This window comes from Lactuca sativa, chromosome 2, assembly GCF_002870075.4.
Source record: "Lactuca sativa cultivar Salinas chromosome 2, Lsat_Salinas_v11, whole genome shotgun sequence".
Classification (NCBI taxonomy): domain Eukaryota; kingdom Viridiplantae; phylum Streptophyta; class Magnoliopsida; order Asterales; family Asteraceae; genus Lactuca; species Lactuca sativa.
In genome coordinates, this window is record NC_056624.2 from 28030904 (window position 1) to 28052553 (window position 21650).

Below are 21650 nucleotides of genomic sequence, written 5' to 3' on the forward strand. Positions count from 1 at the left end.
GTTTGGACTAACCAATGCTCCAGCAACATTCATGGATTTAATGAACAGGGTTTGTAATCCGTTCCTTGATAAATCTGTGATAGTGTTCATAGATGACATTCTGATTTACTCAAAAAGCTAAGAGGAGAATGGCAGACACTTGCGAGAAGTGTTAGAAGTATTGAGGATGGAGAAGTTGTATGCAAAGTTCTCCAAATGTGATTTTTGGATTCGAGAAGTCCAATTCTTGGGTCACGTGGTCAACCAAGAAGGGATAATGGTTGATCTAGCAAAGATTGAAGCTGTAATGAAGTGGGAACAACTGAAAAGTCCCATGGAGATCCGAAGCTTTTTGGGATTAGCCTGATATTACCGAAGGTTTATCCAAGGCTTTTCTTCGATTGCTAGTCCATTAACAGCTTTGAACCACAAAGGAGCTACTTATGCTTGGAGTGATAAGCATAAAGAAACATTATAGAAGCTAAAGAAAAAGCTATGCGAGGCACCGATACTTTCTCTACCCGAAGGAGTTGAAGACTTCGTTGTTTATAGCGATGTGTCTGGGGTTGGATTGGGTTGTGTTTTGTCCCAAAGAGATAAGGTGATCGCATATGCATCTCGACAGTTGAAAGAGCATGAAAAGAACTAGCCGACTCATGATTTGGAGTTGGCAGCGGTAGTTTTCGCTCTAAAAATATGGAGGCATTAACTCTATGGCACGAAGTGCAAACTTTTCATTGATCATAAGAGACTCCAATATCTCTTTATTCAGAAAGAATTAAATATGAGGCAACGACGCTGGCTAGAATTACTTAACGACTACGACTGTGAGATACTTTACCACCCCGGTAAATCTAATGTTGTTGCCGGTGCTCTCAGTCGGAAAGTCAATCTTGAAAGAAAAAGGCCAAGAGCGTTGAGAATAGAAGTTGTCTCGACAATTGTGGAGAGTATAAAGAAAGCTCAAGAGGAAGCTTCTAAAAGAATGACCGAAAGGAGGAACGGTTGGGCAAAACGTTGGTGTTCGGTATAAACAGTTATGGACTGAAGGTATTCCAAGGTCGTATTTGGGTACCTAAGTCAGGAGGGATAAGAGATCTTCTGATGGAAGAAGCTCACAAAACCATCTACTCAATTCATCCCGGCAGCACTAAAATGTATAGGGACCTAAAACCCTACTACTGGTGGCCGAAGAAGAAGCTTGATGTTGCAAAGTATGTGGCCAAGTGTGTGACTTGTGTGAGAGTAAAGACACAACATCAGAAATCGTACGGGAGTTTAGAACCTTTGTCTGTGCCTATGGGTATGTGGGAAGACATTTCTATGGATTTTTTCACTAAACTGCCCAGAACAAAAAGTGGTCACGACATGATTTGGCTGGTCGTTGATCGATTCACTAAGAGTGCGCATTTCATAGCAGCCAAGGAGAAATGGTCTATGGAAAAGCTTGCAAATTCTTACATGAAGGAAATTGTGAGGCTTCACGGTGTTCCGTTAATGATTGTATCAGATCGTGATAGCTGTTTCACCTCGAGGTTTTGGAAAAGTCTACAAGAGGAAATGGGTACCAAGTTGTGTTTAAGTACAGCTTACCATCCGCAGACTGATGGTCAAAGCGAAAGAATGATACAAACACTTGAAGATATGCTGAGAGCATGTACCCTGGAATTCTTAGGTTACTGGGATGAACATTTACCTTTGGTAGAATTTTCCTATAATAATAGTTTCCACTCGAGCATCATGATGGCACCTTATCAAGCTTTGTACGGACAGAAGTGTCGTACGCCGTCTTCTTGGCTTGAGGCTAGGGAAAAGCAGTTTATGGGACCCGAGATGGTTCATCAAACCGCTAAAAAGTTGAAAATAATTAGGGAAAGAATGTTAGCAGCTCAGGATCGTCAAAAGAGCTATGCTGACAAAAAGCAAAGACTGATGACTTTTGAAGTTGGAGATTCGGTTTTGCTTAAAGCCTCACCGTGGAAGGGACTTATAAGATTTGGAAAAAGGGGAAAATTAAGTCCAAGGTTTATTGGACCGTTTAAAGTTCTTCAGAGGATTGGGAACCAAGCTTACAAGCTCGAATTACCCGAAGAACTGAATGGAATTCATAACACTTTCTATGTGTGTTATTTGAGGAAGTTCATGGGAGAAGTTCCCGACATGATTCCACTTTCGAAGTTGAGAATCGATGAACAAAAGGTTGATTGAAGAACCAGAGGTAATCGTTGACCGAAAGACTAAGAAGTTGTGACACAAGATGGTCGATTTAGTGTTTGTCCGATGGAAACACACGAATGGGCCGAATCTCACTTGGGAAATGGAGAGTGACATGATGAGTCGCTACCCGCAGTTGTTTGTTGATGTGTGATTCCGGGGACGGAATCATTCTAAGGTGGAGAGAATTGTAACGCTTGTGTTTCTGGGCTTGTCATTAATAGCAATGTAATAGTCTAGGTTAACCTTTGTAACCCATTTTGAAATAATAAGAATGTATTATTTGAATATTATGTGTTTTATGCTTAATTTCTTAATTGTGTGTCTTAATTGAATTATTAATAAAAATAAGCGTCAAAATAAAATAATAGATAAAGCCGATATCTTTGGATAATGTTGTAGTAGTTGAAACGAGGTTTCCGGATATATATATATATATATATATATATATATATATATATATATATATATATATATATAATGCCGAAATCCGAGTTATAACGAAGAAGTTATGATCTGTCGAAGTTTCGCGACAGAACCGACAACGCTGAATGACGTAAAAAGTGAAATTTACGTTTTAGCCTTAGTAATATAAACAAAAGTCGTAGAGTTCATTAAACCGAGAGCATTCATAAAAAGAATGCCCAAATCTGACTTCGTATGAGGAAGTTATGATTTTTCTAAGTTTCGACTTGGCAATATGCATCCCGAATACTCGATTTGAGACCGAGCAGTTTTTAGTCGAAACAATCTAAATGAGAATCGAAGATCTCGTTAATAGTAGTGAAACGATAAAAAGATAAGCGAAAACGGACGTCGGATGAAGAAGTTATGAATTTATAACGGAGTTTTCCTGTCTCGGCCTACTAAAAATAAATAATAAAAATAAAGTCAAAATTAGCCGACGGAGTCTAAACAAAAGTTGTAGAGCGTAGTCTCACCTACGCGAGGATATAAAGAACGTTGAAAACGGAGTTCCTATGAGGAATATATGAATTTTTGAAGTTTATTAAACAATTAAAATATATATTTAATCTTTAATTCGGATGTATATCCGAAGGAGACACTAATAAACGTATCACCCTCACTTGTTATATGAAAACCATAAAACACAGGCAGAACACTAACTCTACTGGAACGTCAAAGAGGTAACGACTCGTCAATCGGTTCAACAGGAGTTTCCTCCTTAAGTTGAGCGTCAGTGTTAGAGGTTCCTTCATCATTCGATTCTTGAAGCTCTTCAAGATCGATTTGCCTCCCACTGTCCCCTTGGCTTATGAGTTTTCGCTCTCGCAAAACTTCTCTCCTCGCAACGAATACAACATTGTCACTCGGTCTATAGAAGAGATATCCAAAGGACTTCTATGGATTGCCGATGAAAATACACCGCTCACTGTTGTGACAAAGAACATGGTTTGGAATGCAGAATTAAAGCTTGCACAATTGAACATGGTGATTTGGGTGCTAAAAGATATATTCGATCATAGTAAATGAGTATAAAAAGGGATCTAGTCTAGAGCTTCATAAATATCTCACTCACTAATCACTATGAACTACATCTCTCAAGCACACCTCTATAAGTGGACAAACCCACCTTATATAGAGGTGTTTACATGTCTCTCTCTCTCTCTCTCACTCTAACTAACAAATGGGTCTAAAGGCTAAAGCACCACATGCAAGTGGGTTTTACAAAAGTCAAACATTTACAAAGTCATGAATGAAGAACTTTGCACCTGATGAGTTGAGAAACTCTTTGATCGTTTAGATCTTCTAACAGATTAATCACAGAAACGATAAACAGTAATATAAAACACAAGAATGAATCAAAATATGTCGAATGATTCAATAGCTTCAAGCCTCAGCAGAGCTCGATAAAGAACTTCCGATGTAGAGGCTGTTAGGGTTACAAACGATAAAGAATAAATCTTTTAGAGTAATAGTCTTCCAAAATCTTACGTACTAGGATGCATGCAAGCACCTATAAATACAAAACCCTAGATATAACTCACGGATGGACAGGCCCAATCCGGAGACTAAATGGACTAAATAGCGAGCCCAAGACGCAACACCTTCCAGACCCTACAATCTCCCCCTTTGCGTCGATTGGAGCGAGACTATCACTTCGGCTTGCTGGGTCCAGCTGCAGGAACTTTCTTAGTGGTATCAAACAGACGTGGGATAAGAGCAAGGATGGTCTGTCTGAAGCGAATGTACCACTGAATCATGTCATCAAAGTACTTCTTGTCATCTGCTGAATTCTGCTTGCATCGATGAATGATTCCCAAAACATGTTCCAAGCATGCAGTGGTGTAAAGGTGTTTATCTGCCAGGGCGAACAGGCATTTTTGGCCTTCGTTCCTTGTAAACATGACAGAATTCCGCTTCGGGTCAATTCTTCCCATCTGCATGATGTTCAAATCACTAGCAGAGCCGACAGGAGAAATAGTAGGCTTTTTCTTGAAGATGCTAGCGATCTCCTGATCCATCTTGACAACCTCCATAATGTAGCATACGAGCATCCTTTTGAAGTGTTCAATAATTGGACCACACTTAGCTTCGTTGGTGAGGACGATGTTGTGAAAAATAATCCAGTCATGTGGATTCAGTTTGGGAATATCAGCAAGAGATATCGCGTGTTCGGTTTTAGCAGAACCCCTCAGCACTTTGAACCGAACGTTCGTGAAGTTCCCCTCACAAAACGGCTTGAGAACCCGAACGTTGACGATTTTCTAAGCGCTCCAAGTCTGATATTGTGGTTGAGCAGACTTCAGATATAATTCGACAAGTTCCCTATCAACATTTGGATGAGGATGAGGGACATCAGCAACGTTATCAAAAGCATGGAATATGAAGGCTTTTCGGGTCAGTGGCATGTCGAACTGAGAATCGACAGAATTGATTCGATCCAATGAAATCACTGGTTCGAGCCACAGAATGCTGGGAGTTTCAATTGCCTCTTTCAAAAGCTTCTCAAGAGTCCACGGAGGAAAAAGAGTTTTCCTACCCTCAAGAAGGTCATAAGCCTCCTTCATTTTCTTTCGTTCGCCTCAGCCTCTCTGGCAACACGAGCGCTCATGTCAGCATCTTTATCCCGACCTTGTTTCTTTAAAAGATCTGCGATAGTCTCTTTATCATCATCATCACTGTCTTCAGCAATCTTCTTTCCTTTGTCTTTGACGCCCGAACCTGAGGCTTGACCTGCTGGAGGAGGTTCGGTTGCTTTAGTTGTTGTAGAAGTGGGAGGCGGTTGGGACTGAGACACATCTTCTCCCCCTTGTTTCGAATAGGACACGAACTTAAGGAGCCCTTCAATTTTGCTTAAGAGAGCAAGGTCAGGAGCAAGCTTCTCTGTGAGAGTGCGCCGCACGGAGTAATTCAGGATCGGATCATGTGCTTCAAGGATGTTGGAAAGAGCGGCGTGGACATCCGAAACACACGATGAAATAACCGCACGCTCCGATCGAAGAGATTCAACTTCCTTTTGAGAATGGAAAAGATGAAGACTCTTGACCTTGAGAGCAATGGTCTTGCGAGCGAGAGCATCCATCACGGAGTTCTCTGAAGTGAGTTCTTCATGCAGCTTATTCAGGCGCTCCTCAACAGTCTCTTGAAACGATTTATTATCTTCACTGAGAGATTGACGAAGACTGGCAAATGACTGTAGTTCGGAGGTAACTGAGGTGGCCAGCTTGTTGACAAGAGAGTCAAGCCTCTCTGCATTGGAGTCAGCAGTCCCCTGTAAAGACTGAAAAAGAAAATTAGCGTCAACAAATAATTTTTCGACTTTTTCGGTCGCAACAACACATGCCTTGGTAGAGGCGTCAATAGCGGCAGTGGCAGAGTTGATAGAGGCTTCATGAGCCTTAGTAAACGTATCAACAAGCCCCTAAATAGCAGCCTCTGAGATAGTAGAGTGTGAGGAAGAAGAGGAGGAAGCAATGAGAGAATCGATTTTCTCATGAAGCTACTTGAGATGCTTCTTGGTGACTGGAGCATCATCATCATCATCGCTTTGCATTTGATACGGACTGTAATAGACCGAGTCAAATGTCATCTCCTCTCCTCCAAGAAAAGGTTCTTCATTATATGCTGAGTGAGCAGGAGATGAGGGTGATGGTGGAGGCTCGGTTGTGGAAGTAGGTTCGGGTACGGATGTATGTTCGGTAGTGGGAATGGGTTCGGGTGTTGTAGTAGGAGCCCCCGTATCAGATACGTTGGTTCTAACTCCAGCGGTGGTTGTTGTGATAGCTTCAGTAAAAATAGGAGGTGGTATAGGGATAGAGGTGGGTGGTATTTGAGTAGTGGAGGTTATGGGGGGAATGGAAATAGAGATGGAGATTAGGGGAGGAGAGATAGGTCTAGTGGAAACATGTACCTCAGGGGTAGGCAAACATGGAGGAGTGTTACCACGTAGGGACTCTTCAGAGTCTGAACTCTCTTCCTCAGATTCACTGGAGGAGGAGGCAAGAATAAGCTTTCGCCTAGGTTGAGTCTTCCTCTTCTTTGGTGGAGGAGATTGAGCTGCTTTGGTAGGTTTACGTTTCTTCGGAGAAGGACCTTTCGCTCCTTTGACAACCTTCTTGTCTTTTCCCTTGTCATTCTTCTTTCCCCTGGGAGCAGGCCGATCAGCATCATGAATTGATTGAATCATGTCAGGAGTGAGCTCTCTAGGAACAGAGCGACGAAACTCCTTGTAAGTTCTAATGATCCGGATGTCGCTAGGAACATCCCCATACATTGACTCAGGGATTGAGCCAATAAATTGAAACTTAGAGGAATCAGAGACAATTATCTTCGTAGTGTGGAAAGTATCTATCGAAGAAAGTGGAGAATCAGCAACAATTGGAACGTGATACTTGTCCATCACCCACTTTGTGACCAGCGTCCAGAATCTGGCATAGGAGATCTCTGAATGGCGAGAGGTAGACGCTAGACTCTGAATCAACTACTGCCATAAAACCGACCCATAATCAAGGTTGATGTCGTGGTACAACCCATAAAGAATGGTCATAAACAGACGACTCGCCCCGTCTGAACCTGCACTTCGTTCTGATAGCCCCTTGAACAAGACGGTGAAGAAGCCGTTCCACTGAGGAGGTAAGCAAGATTTCTTGAATTTGGTCACCGTCGTCATAGTTTCAGTGTATCCCATGTTATAAAACATGGAAAACAACTGTCCCACCGGAATGGATTCAAGGTTAACCCTAGATTCATCGGGTTCAAACCCTAAAAGCGAACATAATCGTTGTTTGGATATGGAGGCCTTGTGATAAAAAATGTTGAAGAAGATTCGATCGACAGACTTGTCATAGTGGGTTGTGGAGAAGATTTGCGATAGACACTCCATTGGAACAGTTTCGACCTTGGTGAGAGCTGGAACCAGTGGCGAATACTTGAGACATTCTATGATTGGAAACATGAATGCATCGTAAACTTGAGGAGTGAGATTGATTATCAGGCTTTGTTGAGGACGGATTGGCAGAATGTGAGAAGTAGCATGAACTGAAGATGAATCCGCCATTGAAGAGAAGGATTTGGGAGGGATGATGAATAGTAGAAGAAACAAAGCTTTTCTTGCTCTTTGAATATTTGGTGTAGTAAAGAGGTAAATTATGGTGGAAGTTACCTTTTATATCGTGGTGAGAAGAGAGAGAAAAATCTGTTTCCAAATCTTCAAGGGAAATGCGAAGAGTTTCCTTAGGTGATTGACGCGTGACAGTTTAGAGCCCCGATGATTACGCAGGAGAGAGAAAAACTATCCCGTTTCACACGTCTTCCCATCAAGTGTCGTTTGAAATGTCAAAAACGGTTCCGCTTCACACGCCTTCCCACCAAGTGCCGTTTGAGATATTGAAGTGATTAGACTTTCGGCTGAGTCAACAACTTATCCCTTTAGAGTGAGATGTCATCATAGAGCAAAACAACCACGTGTAACATTGTGAGCCGCATCTCTTTTATAACCTTAAATCCCATAGCCAAAAATTGCTTGTAAGTAATGAAACCAGAATTATGGAAAATCAAAAAGATTTTCGTGCATAGAGTGTAAAAGAAAAGAAATAAAGCAATACATATGTGGGAAATTGTGATGTCAGTAAAGACACGGAACAATGGATCCCGGGCACGAATCTCTTCCTTCAAAGTCAAGAGAGACCTAAAAGTGTTTGTTTGGTTTCCCGTTGAATTACGATCAGACACTTATTAAGAAGTGTTGAAAGGCATCTTTTAATAAGGCTAATGTGGGTGGCTTTCACTTCAACACGGAATTCCTGATCTTGACATAAGACAGAAATCGACTGAAGGACTTGTGAGACCAATGTAGTCTGTTGAACAAGTAGGTGTGAAGAGCATTTAAGTGGCATGTGTAAAATAATTTTAGGTGAAATCTCAATAAAAAAAATTAAAACTGGATTCTAAGGGAAGAAATGTTATGGGATTTAACAATTTCATAAGAATCACACAAAAAGAAAATTTAGAGATTTCAAGGTACAGCCCCATCGGTGACTTCGTTAATTCATTAGTGAAAACTAGAGCAAATTTAATTGTTCACCATCAATGCATAGTAGGTATTGAATTGTGGGTTTCACTTAGCACGTAGTGGCACGAAGCTAAGATCATAAACACAGAAATTGTGTAACCATAAACCTCAGTGGTAATTGCTGAGAGTCTCAAGGGTTACGTGTAAGAAGCGAATAAGATGGAGAAAAATATTGGAGATGGTGTAAAGAACCCAAAGTACCTCTGCTGTAAAATAAGGACCAAGCAGAAAACTCTTATCTAATTTGAGAAGAGAGTAAGGTAGCTCATTATTAGAATAAATATAAAAGCCTAATTGGGAAGACAAGGTTTGTATATACCAAGTCAGTAAGGCGATCATTCAGAATCAGGTGAGGCTTTGGAAAACATACAACAGCATGCTTCTAGGGATACTTAACTATTAAAAGAGGTGAGAACAATAATTGCCCCATCGATTATCCATAAATGATAATAATAAAAATTAATGAACACACAAAACAAAAAAAAAATGTTTTTGGAGTTTTTGATTTAAAGAGAAAAACAAAAAAAATATTTTTGGAGTTTTTGATATTTGGAAAAATAAAAAAAACAAAAGCAACAAAACACAAAAAAAAAAAAAATGGAACCGAACCCGAAATAGACCGAATGTTCGGTTCATTTCGGTTGCAAAAAACATTGAAAAAGAAAAAGACTTGAAAATAAGAGAGACACAGTTGAGAAATAAGGGTACAAAAAAAATTTACAACCAAAGAAACTATCGTTAAGTGATAAGCGAAGATAGGTGAATAGGACCGAACCCGAGCGCTCGGTTCATTTCGGCACTTACATGAACCGAACCCGAACGTTCAGTTCATTTCGCTTCCAACTTTTAGTTTTGAGAAGTAGTTTTTGGTACTGACTCTGATTCCATCATACCTAGCCCTTGTAGAATTTTATTGAAACTTGCTTCAGGAAGAGCTTTGGTGAAGATGTCAGCCAGTTGATCAGTAGTTCGAACAAAATGAATCTCTACGTTTCCGTCTTCTACGTGATCTTTAATGAAGTGATACCTCAATGCAATGTGTTTGGTTTTGGAATGTTGCACTGGGTTATGACAGATCCTGATTGCACTTTCGGAGTCACAATATAGTGGGATCTTTTTCATGTTGAGTCTGTAATCCCGGAGTTGGCTTTGGATCCAAATCACTTGAGATGTGCAAGAAGCGGCTGCAATATATTTTGCTTCGGCTGTAGACAGTGAAACACATGTTTGTTTCTTAGATTGCCAGCTCACTAGCTTCCTGTCGAGGAATTGACATCCTCCTGTGGTGCTTTTCCTGTCTAAACCACATCCTCCAAGGTCTGCATCTGAGTAGGCTTGAACAAAGAAACCTGAGTTTGAGGGATACCAGAGACCGAGAGAGGTGGTTCGCTTCAGATATCGGAGTATGTTTTTCACTGCTAGCATGTGTGGTTCACCAGGATTCGCCTGAAACCTAGCACAATAACACACAAAAAACATTATATCAGGCCTGCTAGCTGTGAGGTACATTAGAGAGCCAATCATTTGGTGGTATAGTGTTATATCAACTGTCGGTTTTTCCAAGGATGGTGTAAGCTTGGTGCCGAACGCCATTGGAACTTTGACCTTTGAATCTCCCATCATGCCGAATTTAGCAAGAAGAGTCTTGGTATATGCTTCCTGGTTGATAAAGATGCCTTCGGGTCCCTGTCTAATGTTTAAACCAAGGAAAAAGTTAATCGGACCCATTGAGCTCATTTCAAATTTAGTCTCCATCAGCTTTCTGAATTCAGCTGTTAAGCTAGGATTCGTTGAGCCAAAGATGATATCATCGACATAGATTTGAACTATCATAAGGTGGTTACCTTCTTTTTAACGAAAGAAGGTTGGCTCAACCGAACCTTGTTTGAATTTAGAAATCTTTAAGAACTTAGTTAGTGTTTCATACCATGCCCTAGGCGCTTGTTTCAGACCATAAACTGCCTTGTCTAGAATGTAGCAGTGATTTGGATGCTTTTCATTCACAAAACCAGGAGGTTGCTCCACATAAACCGTTTCTTCAAGTTCTCCATTCAGAAAGGCGCATTTCACATCCATTTGGTAGACCTCGAAGTTCTTGTGTGCAGCATAGGCAAGAAATATTCGAACAGATTCCAGCCTTGCTACCGGAGCAAAAGTTTCTTCGTAATCAATTCCTTCTTCTTGGCAGTATCCTTTTACCACAAGACGAGATTTATTGCGAATCACATTACCCTCCTTATCCATTTTGTTTCTGAATACCCATTTGAGACCAACGACTGAGGCATCTTTAGGTGTTGGAATGAGACGCCAGACCTTATTTCTTTCAAACTCATTGAGTTCATCTTCCATTGCTTGGACCCAATCAGAATGATCAAGAGCAGTATTGACTGTCTTTGGCTCAACTTTGGATACGAAAGAATTATACATGCAGAACTCTACTTTGAAGAATAGGGAGGTTTGCTTTGCCTTCACTTGAGATCGGGTTAGGACCTTTTCAGATACATTACCCACTATCTGAGATACAGGATGATCTCTTGTCCATTTGGTGAGCGGAGGAAAGTTTGGATCATAGGAATGATCCAATTCGGCATTGACCATTTCTTCCACTTCAAATTGAATATCATCATCATAGAACATATCAGAATTCTTCCCCTCAACAGATGATGAATCATTTGGATCTTCAGGTCGATTTGGACCTTCGGGTGTGACAGGACTCTCGGGTGTAGCCGGGCTTTCGGGTGCTACAGGACTTTCAGGTGTAGCCGGGCTTTCGGGTGCTACAGGACTCTCGGGTGTAGCCGGGCTTTCGGGTGCTACTGGGATTGAATTCTCCCCCTGAAACTGTGAGTTCGGTTGATTTGAAGAAAATTGATTCTCCCCCTCAACTGAAGTGCCGTGCTGAGGAGGTTCGTTTCGAACTGATTCACCTTCTCCCCTTTGTTTGGCTGCATCTTCGACAATTTGCTTCAGATGATCGATTTTGTTGTCTGCCGCCTTGGCTTCCGAGAGAGTGGCTTTCTCAGGTTCATCGAATAAATCTACGAACTGATCAAATAAATTAGCAATCATGGCAGTGACTTGACCTGTTTGAGAAAAAATTTCTCCAATCGCTTCTTCAGAAGTTTTTAGTTTCTTGACGTAGCTGTCATCGAAAGTCACATAATAGGTTTCTTCAATCTTTCTAGAACGCTTATTTAAAACCCGATATGCCTTTGAAGTAAGAGAATAACCCAGAAAAATTCCTTCGTCAGCTTTAACATCAAACTTGTTACGATGTTCTTTAGAGTTGAAGATGAAGAACCTTGAAACGAACACATGGAAGAATTTTACATTCGGCTTCCTGTTATTGATGATCTCATAGGGAGTGAGAGAGAAACGCTTGTTGAGATAAGACATGTTCTGCGTAAAACATGCTGCAGCAATAGCATCAGCCCAGAAATATAAAGGAAGAGAAGCAAAACTTAGCATCGTTCGAGCCGCCTCACACAAGGATCGGTTTCGCCTTTCGACAATACCATTATGTTGAGGCGTATAAGGGGCTGAGAAGTTATGACTGGTTCCTTTTTCTGCCAAGAAGTCTTCAAATTCTTTGTTCTTGAATTCCAGTCCATTGTCGCTCCTAATGTTTCGAACGACTTTTCTCAGTTGCACTTCAACCTGCTTGATAAACATCTTTAGCTTTGGAGTGGCCTCAGATTTGTGCTTCAAAAAGAATACCCATGTAAAACGTGAGAAATCATCAACAATAACAAGAATATACTTGCTACCGCCAATGCTCTTGATTGATGATGGACCACACAAGTCGATGTGAAGCAACTCAAGTGGTTCAACAACTTTTGTGTTTATAATTGATGGGTGACTTTGACGACTTTGTTTCCCCATTTCGCATGCAGCACACAAGTGTTCTCGATCAAACTTGAGTAATGGAAGACCCCGAACATGACCTCCAGTAACAAGCTTGTTGATGTCTTTGAAGTTGAGATGAGAGAGCCTTCGGTGCCACAACCAGCTTTCGTCTGAATGAGCTTTGGACAGGAGACATATGGTTGGATTCCCTTTGATCGGTCTGAGATTCAGAGGAAACATTTCGCCTTTTCGAGTTGATTTGAGAATGACCTTGTTGGATTTCTTCTCTATAATTTCTGAGCCTTCGTCATCGAATGAAACTCTGAGACCGGTACCTCCAACCAGTTGAGATACACTGATGAGGTTATGCTGCAATCCTTCTACGTATGCCACCTTTCTTATTGTGAAGTCTCCATTGGTTATCATCCCATAACCCTTTATTGTTCCATAGGAGTTGTTACCAAGCTTGACATTGCCACCATTTTGAAGCGATCGAAACTCCCTTAGCTCTTCCTTCCTTCCTATCATGTGACATGAGCAGCCACTGTCAATATACCATTCTTCGTCAAACTGCTCGTCACTAATAACCTGCAAAAATTAAGCAGATTTAGGAACCCAAAGTTTCTTGGGTCCACGTGAGCCTTTCACAGGAACAGGAATAGTAAGAGAAACATCAACAAGATATGTTCGTTTTAATGGTAAACACTTTGATTTTATTAGGATTAGATGCAAGCTTTTTGGATTCAGATTCTAGGGTATGGACTTTAGTCTGCTTTCGGTCTTCCTTGGCAGAGGAAATCTTCCTTTTTCCTTTCAAGTTTTTTGATGATCTTGAATTTTGTGTAGGAGCAGAATTGGGTTTAGAAGGAGATTGAGAATGAGAAGAATTAGATGAAAAGAAATTAGAATGAGATTCTTTCCTGACTTGGGTTTCAAAATGACCCTTTCGTTTGTGGTCATTAGAGGGACCGAACCTGGACCTTCGGTAGCCGCTTGATGATGAGCCGAAGTTGGATTTTTGGTTGTTGTTGGCTAGTGGTCTGAAACTTGGTCTTTTATTATAAAAGCTTGATGGACTGAAATCAGGTCTCTGCCTGTTATTACTTGGCGGACCGAAACTAGCTTTTCGGTTACTGTTGTTTTCGGGACCGAACCTATCCTTTCGGTTCTGTTCTTCGTGTGGCCTGAAAGTCTTTCTCTCTGACTTAGAATCTTTAAAATGGTAAGAGTAGTGAGAGTTTTGAGAGCACCAAAACTGCTTCCGCTCTGAGAGATTTTTCTTGTATCTAAGATTTCTCTGCTGCTTTTGATTTTTCACCTGTTTCGGTTGTCTGTGGATATTAGCTTTTTGTTTCAGCTTCTTGGCAACCGGTTCACTCTTCATAGATGAGGTTTAACTTGTGGAGGTGACTTCTTCTACAGGAATTTCCTTTGTGCCACTTGTACTTGGTACGTCGAAGTTGGTAGGCTCATTCAGCAGTTCAGACACATATCTACCTTTGGTCTTCCAGGATGTTCGCTCCGACAGACCAACCGTTTCTTCTGCATTGTCTATAGGTGCTGACCAGAAAAACTCATTACAGCCATCTGCATTGTCTTCATTCACTATGGCAGTGAGTTCGGCTGTTTGATGTTCAGTTACTCCTGTGACCTTATACACCTGATTGGGAGTAGTTCTAACCTTCTGAAGCACAACGGCCTTTTCTTTAAGGGCTGGGGACTTAGTTTTGAACAAACAAGCGAATTCCACAGAATTTTCAGAAATCAGGTTTTTGTGGTTTTCGGGTTCGCTCTTGACAAACTCAGAACGGTCGACTTCAACCTCTACAGAAATTTCACTCATATCATCGTCCTCATTAAGTTCAGATGCGTTTTTAACATCAATTTTGTTTTCTGAACTTAAATTGGTACTCAATGAGTCGAATTTTTGTATGGTTTCAGTCCTGAGTTTCAGCTTATCGTTTTCATCCAAAAGATTTTTAAGCATGTCCTTATGGTCTTTGGACTTAATAAAATATTCTATCTTGTCCAGACCATACATATAAGTAGGATTAACATCATCGGAAGATACAACACTTTCACAGTTGTATGCTCCGGCATCGATTTCATCCTCCTTAAACTCAAGGAAGGGTAGAATCATGCGATGTATCTTCTGTCCTATTTCACAATTTAGATGCAGTTGAGTAATGTTAGCATAAAGCCTTTTAGCGATCAAACAAAAAACATTCCTTTGTTTTAACAATTTCAAATTGTCTCTTTGCAAATAAATGTTTTCATCCCTAGACTTAATTAGCTCCGACTCCTTCTGCTCAATCCACATCCTTCGCTCCTCACTCTTGGATGACACCCTGCTTATTTGGTCAGTCAGATTAGAATTTGTGACCCGTGTTTGAGTTAAACAACTATCTAGATTTGAGAGTCTTGAATTCAAGTTATTTAATTCTTTTTCATATGATTTTTGTGGAATTTTAAATGAGACAAAAACAGATTGTACCTTCTTGATCAGTTCATCAAGTTCACTGATCTGCATACTAAGAGTTTATGCTGTAAAGCACAAGTCCTCTCGCTCCTTGGCCTCTTCATTTCCACCATCAGTATTGTATCCCCTCATCTGAGATACATCAGTCACCATCAGACATCTTCCACCAGTTTCACCACCTTTTGCGACATAAGCCTTTCCATGAGAAGGCTTTCTCACCTCATCATCTTCTGAGTTGGTCGACCACACCTGTACGCCACCGAACTCGTCATCTTCTAGAACCCTGCACAATAAGAGCATTCATAGAGGGATTAGTAGCAGCTTTCTTCCTTTTAATCTCCTCCAGTTTTTTTATAAGAATTGTCTCTTCATCTTTCTCCTCATCTTTCTCTGTCATTTTCTTCAAAACACAATCTTTGGCATAATGATTCTTTCCTCCACAGTAATAACAGCTGACACCAGAATCAGCTTCCACTTTCGCCTCTTTCTTTGGTTCTTCAGTCTTTGGTTCCTCCTTCACTTTTTCAGAACTGTAGCTTCCCTGCCAATTTCGGTTCTTATTGGTAGGAAACTTCTTCTTGATGAACCTTTTGGGATTGGACACCATCATAGCATAATCTTCTGAAGTTAGATCGTAGTCCCCCAGGTTCAGATCTTCGTCTTCTACTGAATTCTTACCTTTAGACAGAAGGGCCAAAGACCCCAAGTTTGAGACCACACTCTTCTCTTGCAACACCGTCTTTTCCTGGGATTTCAGAATTCCCACTAGTTTTGCCAGTGAATAAGATTTAAACTGTTCATGTGCTTTAACTGTTGATACGACCGCCCGCCATTCAGATCTTAGGCCATTTAAAAAGGTAACCTTCTGTTCGATCAGCTTTCTTTCAATGTCATGTTTGATCATCTTACTGAGAAGATGATTGAACCGATCGAATGTTTGTGTAACTAACTCCTCTGGCTTTTGCTTGAACTCTCCAAATTCAGACAGAAGTAAGGTCTGAATTGAGTGATCCAGATCTTCATCTGTAGAGTACAACTCTCGCAGCCGATCTCAGATTTCTTTAGCAGTACTACAGGAGCTAACCAATCTAAACGTGTCAGATTGAAGAGCAAATCGAATCAGTATCAATGCCTTGATGTTGCACTGAAACTTCTCATTTTCTTCCTGAGCAACATCTTTCACATCTTTTAACAAATCATTATACTCCTTTTGAGTTTTAATAATTCTGGATGTTCCTGAATGAGCAAATGGTCCAGACACAATAGCTTCCTATATCAAATACCCATTATCTTCAGATCCAATGACGTAGTCTTCAAAGTGATGCGTCCAAACCTCGTAATCTTGAGTGTAGAGAATTGGAATCTTGGTTGTAGATCCTATACTACTTGAGATGTTGATAGGATTGGATTGAGAATCGTCCATGCTTGATCATTTAACCTGTTGTAAGATCAGACTTGTAATACTTAATATTAGGGCAAGATGAATAATTACTGAGATACGTCAATTATGGAGTGACGGCTCAATAAATATCAGTAAATGCGGAACTAACCCTAATTACTTCTTTCACAGAAGAGATGTGTATGAATTACACAGTCTCCTGCTCTGATACCAATTGATGAGTTGAGAAACTCTTTGATCGTTTAGATCTTCTAACGGATTAATCACAAAAACGATAAACAGTAATATGAAACACAAGAATGAATCAAAATATGTCGAATGATTCAATAGCTTCAAGCCTCAGCAGAGCTCGATAAAGAACTTCTGCTGTAGAGGTTGTTAGGGTTACAGACGATAAAGAATAAATCTTTTAGAGTAATAGTCTTCCAAAATATTACGTACTAGGATGCATGCAAGCACCTATAAATACAAAACCCTAGATATAACTCACGGATGGACAAGCCCAATCCGAAGACTAAATGGACTAAATAGCGAGCCCAAGACGCAACACCTTCCAGACCCTACAGCACCCCAACATTTTCCCCCTCAAAGTTAGGAATGAATTACCCACTTCAAATCTTCCAAAATCAAGCACTACGCAGTTCGAGCCTCAAAGGTGACACATGTCGAAACAAACTTCAATCTTCAATTCTTCCATGACACTTCAATTTGGGCTCTAGGATGTGAGACCATACAAACCGAGCAACAATGAATGATCAAGAGTATTCCAAACTCCAAATGATTACCCAAAAGTTGTGCATAAAAACACACCCCAAAAATCTTCAATAAAACCAAACCCATTTCGAATATATCACTTCTGAACATCCAATTGCATCATCTCGTAGGCTTCAAAACTTCAAGATCACTTCGGTCATCAAATCCGCGTAATATGAAAAATTCAAGTTCGAATTTCCATATAAAACTTTTCCCCCTTTTTATAATCGAAATTTGATTATAAAACCTCCAAGGAAAAAGAACATGCTCTATTTGGAATTTTTCATGTCAAAACTCCCCCTTAACATGTGGCATAAACTTTGTGCTTCAATCCGGAAAATCCAAAAAATAATCAATTTTTATTGTCGTTCACGGATCGCCTTTGACAAAATTTCTCAAAAATGGGTAGAAATTGTCAATTTCAAAATCTGCAGTGACCCGATGCGCCCAAAACAACAAAATATACAAAACTCTCCCCCTTTTTCAAAGCTAGGTAGAAAGCATCAATTTGCACAAACTTTAGGGGCCTGAAATGCACAATCTTCAATTTTCAGCAAAAAATAGTCCTTTTTCGAATTTGGGTGCAAACTGACAAAAATTCGAAGTCTCAGGGACCATCTTCGTAAATTCTGCCCTTTTTGCTCAAACATTCGAAGACTTGTACCAAATATGCGAAGCCTCAAACAATTTTCGAAGTTGGGTGAAAAGTGTCAAACATACGAAACTTGTTTTAATTTTCAAAGTGACAAAAATTCGAAGGTTCAGGGGTCGAATTCGAAACATTGCCATTTCTTCTTTTAAACATACGAAAGGTGTACCAACTTTCGAATGTTTATAAAAGGTGATGAACATTCGAAAGTGAAGGGTCCATATTCGAAACTTATAAATTTCCTTCTGCCCTTCGTACAAAATTAACTCCTTTCGTATGTGAGACCTTCGAATATCAATCCCGACCTTGTGTTCGAACACCAAGCAATTCAATAATCCATACAAACACTCCTTCGAATGCACCAATCATTCTACCCTTTGAGTTAAAATCCAAAACACCATTCGACTGTTTGAGAACCAAATTCGATTTTCAATCTCTGCTATTCGAAAACTCTTCACCAATTCTTTATCAAACATAAGCACCTTCCAAGTTGATGCCTAACATCGAACTTAGTTAGATTTGTATCCATTGGAATGTCGTTTGACCATAAAAGCCCTCATTATCTCGCTTCGATTTTGACTTAAACCACCTGAACATTAAACTGTCGAATTCCAATATATCATTCTTTGAAAAACGACATCAACCAGCAATCCATTGAGTTCAAAAGCAATCATCCAGCCATCGATATTAAACAACTAGAATCCTTCATCAAGAACATCGACACAGAATCAAATTTTTCAATATTGATTCTCGACGTCTAATCATTTGATTTCCAAGCCGATTTTGACTTTCCTTCCATTGACTTTAACATCGACCAGATATGATCTATAACCAAGCAATTGTGTATGACTTGGAAGAAACGTTAAACATAAACAACAATTTCAACCATTCACAAAGATTGAACACATTGTCGACACCAAAATTTCACATCGAAATCTATTTGACCTTCGAATCAATCGATAACATCAACAACCCAAAATCGTTTGACCTTTCAAATCGATTATCAGTAAACAAGAGCTCAATTCAACCCCAAAACAGTTTTCGATCTTCCCTATAGACTTTGAATGAACTTCAATATCATATAAAACGAAATTATCTATCAATATTGGCTTCAACTAGTTCGCGATTTAATTCAAGATACGAACTAAAATCATCAGCCACTTCAACATCGATCCTAAATATTTGACTTTTGACTGCTTTCGAATCTTAAGCAATTAACTCCAAATTCAAATATTTCTTGAATCGATTTCAAGAAAACAATCAAATTCCAGTTTCAATTTCGATTTAATGATTCAAAAATCGGATCTCAATGATATCGAACGAATAAAGAGTAATAGTAAAAATTGATAAAGAAACTCAACAGTTATTGGTCTAAGTCAATTTTGAAAAGAAATTCGAACATTTGGGCTTCAATCTTGAATTAAATGAACAATAATTCGATTTCATTTTGGGCTCATTGATTCAAAGATGAACATTAAAAGAATTTGGATATTGGGCTAAATAAAGTGAATAGTATCGGATTTAAAAAAAAATTGGAATATGATTTTGCTATTTATTTGAATTTGATCTTCGAATGAAAATAAATTGGATCTGCAATTGGGTTTGAAACTAATTCGATCCAATCCGAGACAAAACGATCAAAAATCATAAACGCAACGCACGAATTCAATGAAATTAAGAGAGATCATAGAGAGAGACTCACCAAAATTGATTAAATTGCGACAAAAATTGTCAAACCGAGAATCGTTCTTCAAATATCACGTTGAGCTTGAAGACCCGCTCTGATACCAATTGTTGAGACAAAGAACATGGTTTGACATGCGGAACTAAAGCTTGCACAATTGAACATGGTGATTTAGGTGCTAAAAGATATATTCAATCATAGTAAATGAGTACAAAAAGGGATCTAGTCTAGAGCTTCATAAATATCTCACTCACTAATCACTATAAACTACATCTCTCAAGCACACCTCTACAAGTGGACAAACTCACCTTATATAGAGGTGTTTACATGTCTCTCTCTCACTCTAACTCACAATTGGGTCTAAAGGCTAAAGCACCACATGCAATTGGGTTTTACAAAAGTCAAACATTTACAAAGTCATGAATGAAGAACTTTGCACCCCAACACTCACTACGAGGTTTGAGCTTGTTGTGAGTCTCTCATCTTACGAAAGTCTCGCAACCCCAAACCTTGATATGTGCCAACGAGGGAGCTTTCCATGTCCATATCTCGTGAGGTGTTTTGGCAACCTTCTTTGTGGGGACAAAGTTAAGGATATGGGCGGTAGTCTCTAAGGCATACCCCCATAATGATATAGGCAGCGAAGCACGACACATCATGGAACGAACCATGTCTAGCAAGGTTTGATTACACCTCTCAGCCACACCATTCAACTGCGGTGTCCTAGGTGACGTCAATTGCGAAACGATTTTGCATTCCTTGAGGTAGTCGTGGAATTCAATACTAAGGTACTCTCCTCCTCGATCGGGTCGAAGCATCTTGATTTTCCTACCCAACTGATTCTCCACTTCCTGCTTAAACTCTTTGAACTTTTCAAAGGTTTCTGACTTGTGTTTGATTAAGTAAATATACCCATATCTATTATAATCATCGATGAAAGTCACATAGAAGCGACATGCATCCCTTGTGGTGGATCTAAAGGGCCCACACACATCGGTGTGTATGAGATCCAATAAACCCTCACCCTTTCACAAGTATAAGTGAAGGGTGACTTGGTCATCTTTCCAAGCAAACAAGACTCGCACATGTCATCGTCCCTAAGGTCGAATGTAACGCCTGTGTTTCTGGGCTTGTCATTAATAACAATGTAATAGTTTAGGTTAACCTTTGTAACCCATTTTGAAATAATAAGAATGTATTATTTGAATATTTTGTGTTTTATGCTTAATTTCTTAATTGTATGTCTTAATTGAATTATTAATAAAAATAAGCGTCAAAATAAAATAGTAGATAAAGCCGATATCTTTGGATAATGTTGTAGTAGTTGAAACGAGGTTTCCGGATAAATATATATATATATATATATATATATATATATATATATATATATATATATATATATATATATATATAATGCCGAAATCCAAGTTATAACGAAGAAGTTATGATCTGTCGAAATTTCGCGACAGAACCGGCAACGCTGAATGACGTAAAAAGTGAAATTTACGTTAGAGCGATATTTAGCCTTAGTAATATAAACGAAAGTCATAGAGTTCGTTAAACCGAGAGCGTGCATAAAAAGAATGCTCAAATCTGACTTCGTATGAGGAAGTTATGATTTTTCTAAGTTTCGACTTGGCAGTATGCAGCCCAAATACTCAATTTAAGACCGAGCGGTTTTTAGCCGAAACAATCTAAACGAGAATCGAAGATCTCGTTAATAGTAGTGAAACGATAAAAAGTAAGGTGAAAACGGACGTCGGATGAAGAAGTTATGAATTTATAACGGAGTTTTCCTGTCTCGGCCTACTAAAAATAAATAATAAAAATAAAGTCAAAATTAGCCGACGGGGTCTAAACGAAAGTTGTAGAGCGTAGTCTCACCTACGTGACGATATAAGAACGTCAAAAACGGAGTTTGTATGAGGCAAATATGAACTTTTGAAGTTTATTAAATAATTAAAATATATATTTAATCTTTAATTCGGATGTATATCCGAAGGAGTCATTGATCTTATTCGAAGTACGCCCAGCGTACTGGCGTACGCCTAGCGTACCCCGGTGCATGAACCCCTTGGACTCGAGTGCCTCGCATACGTAAGCAATGACGTT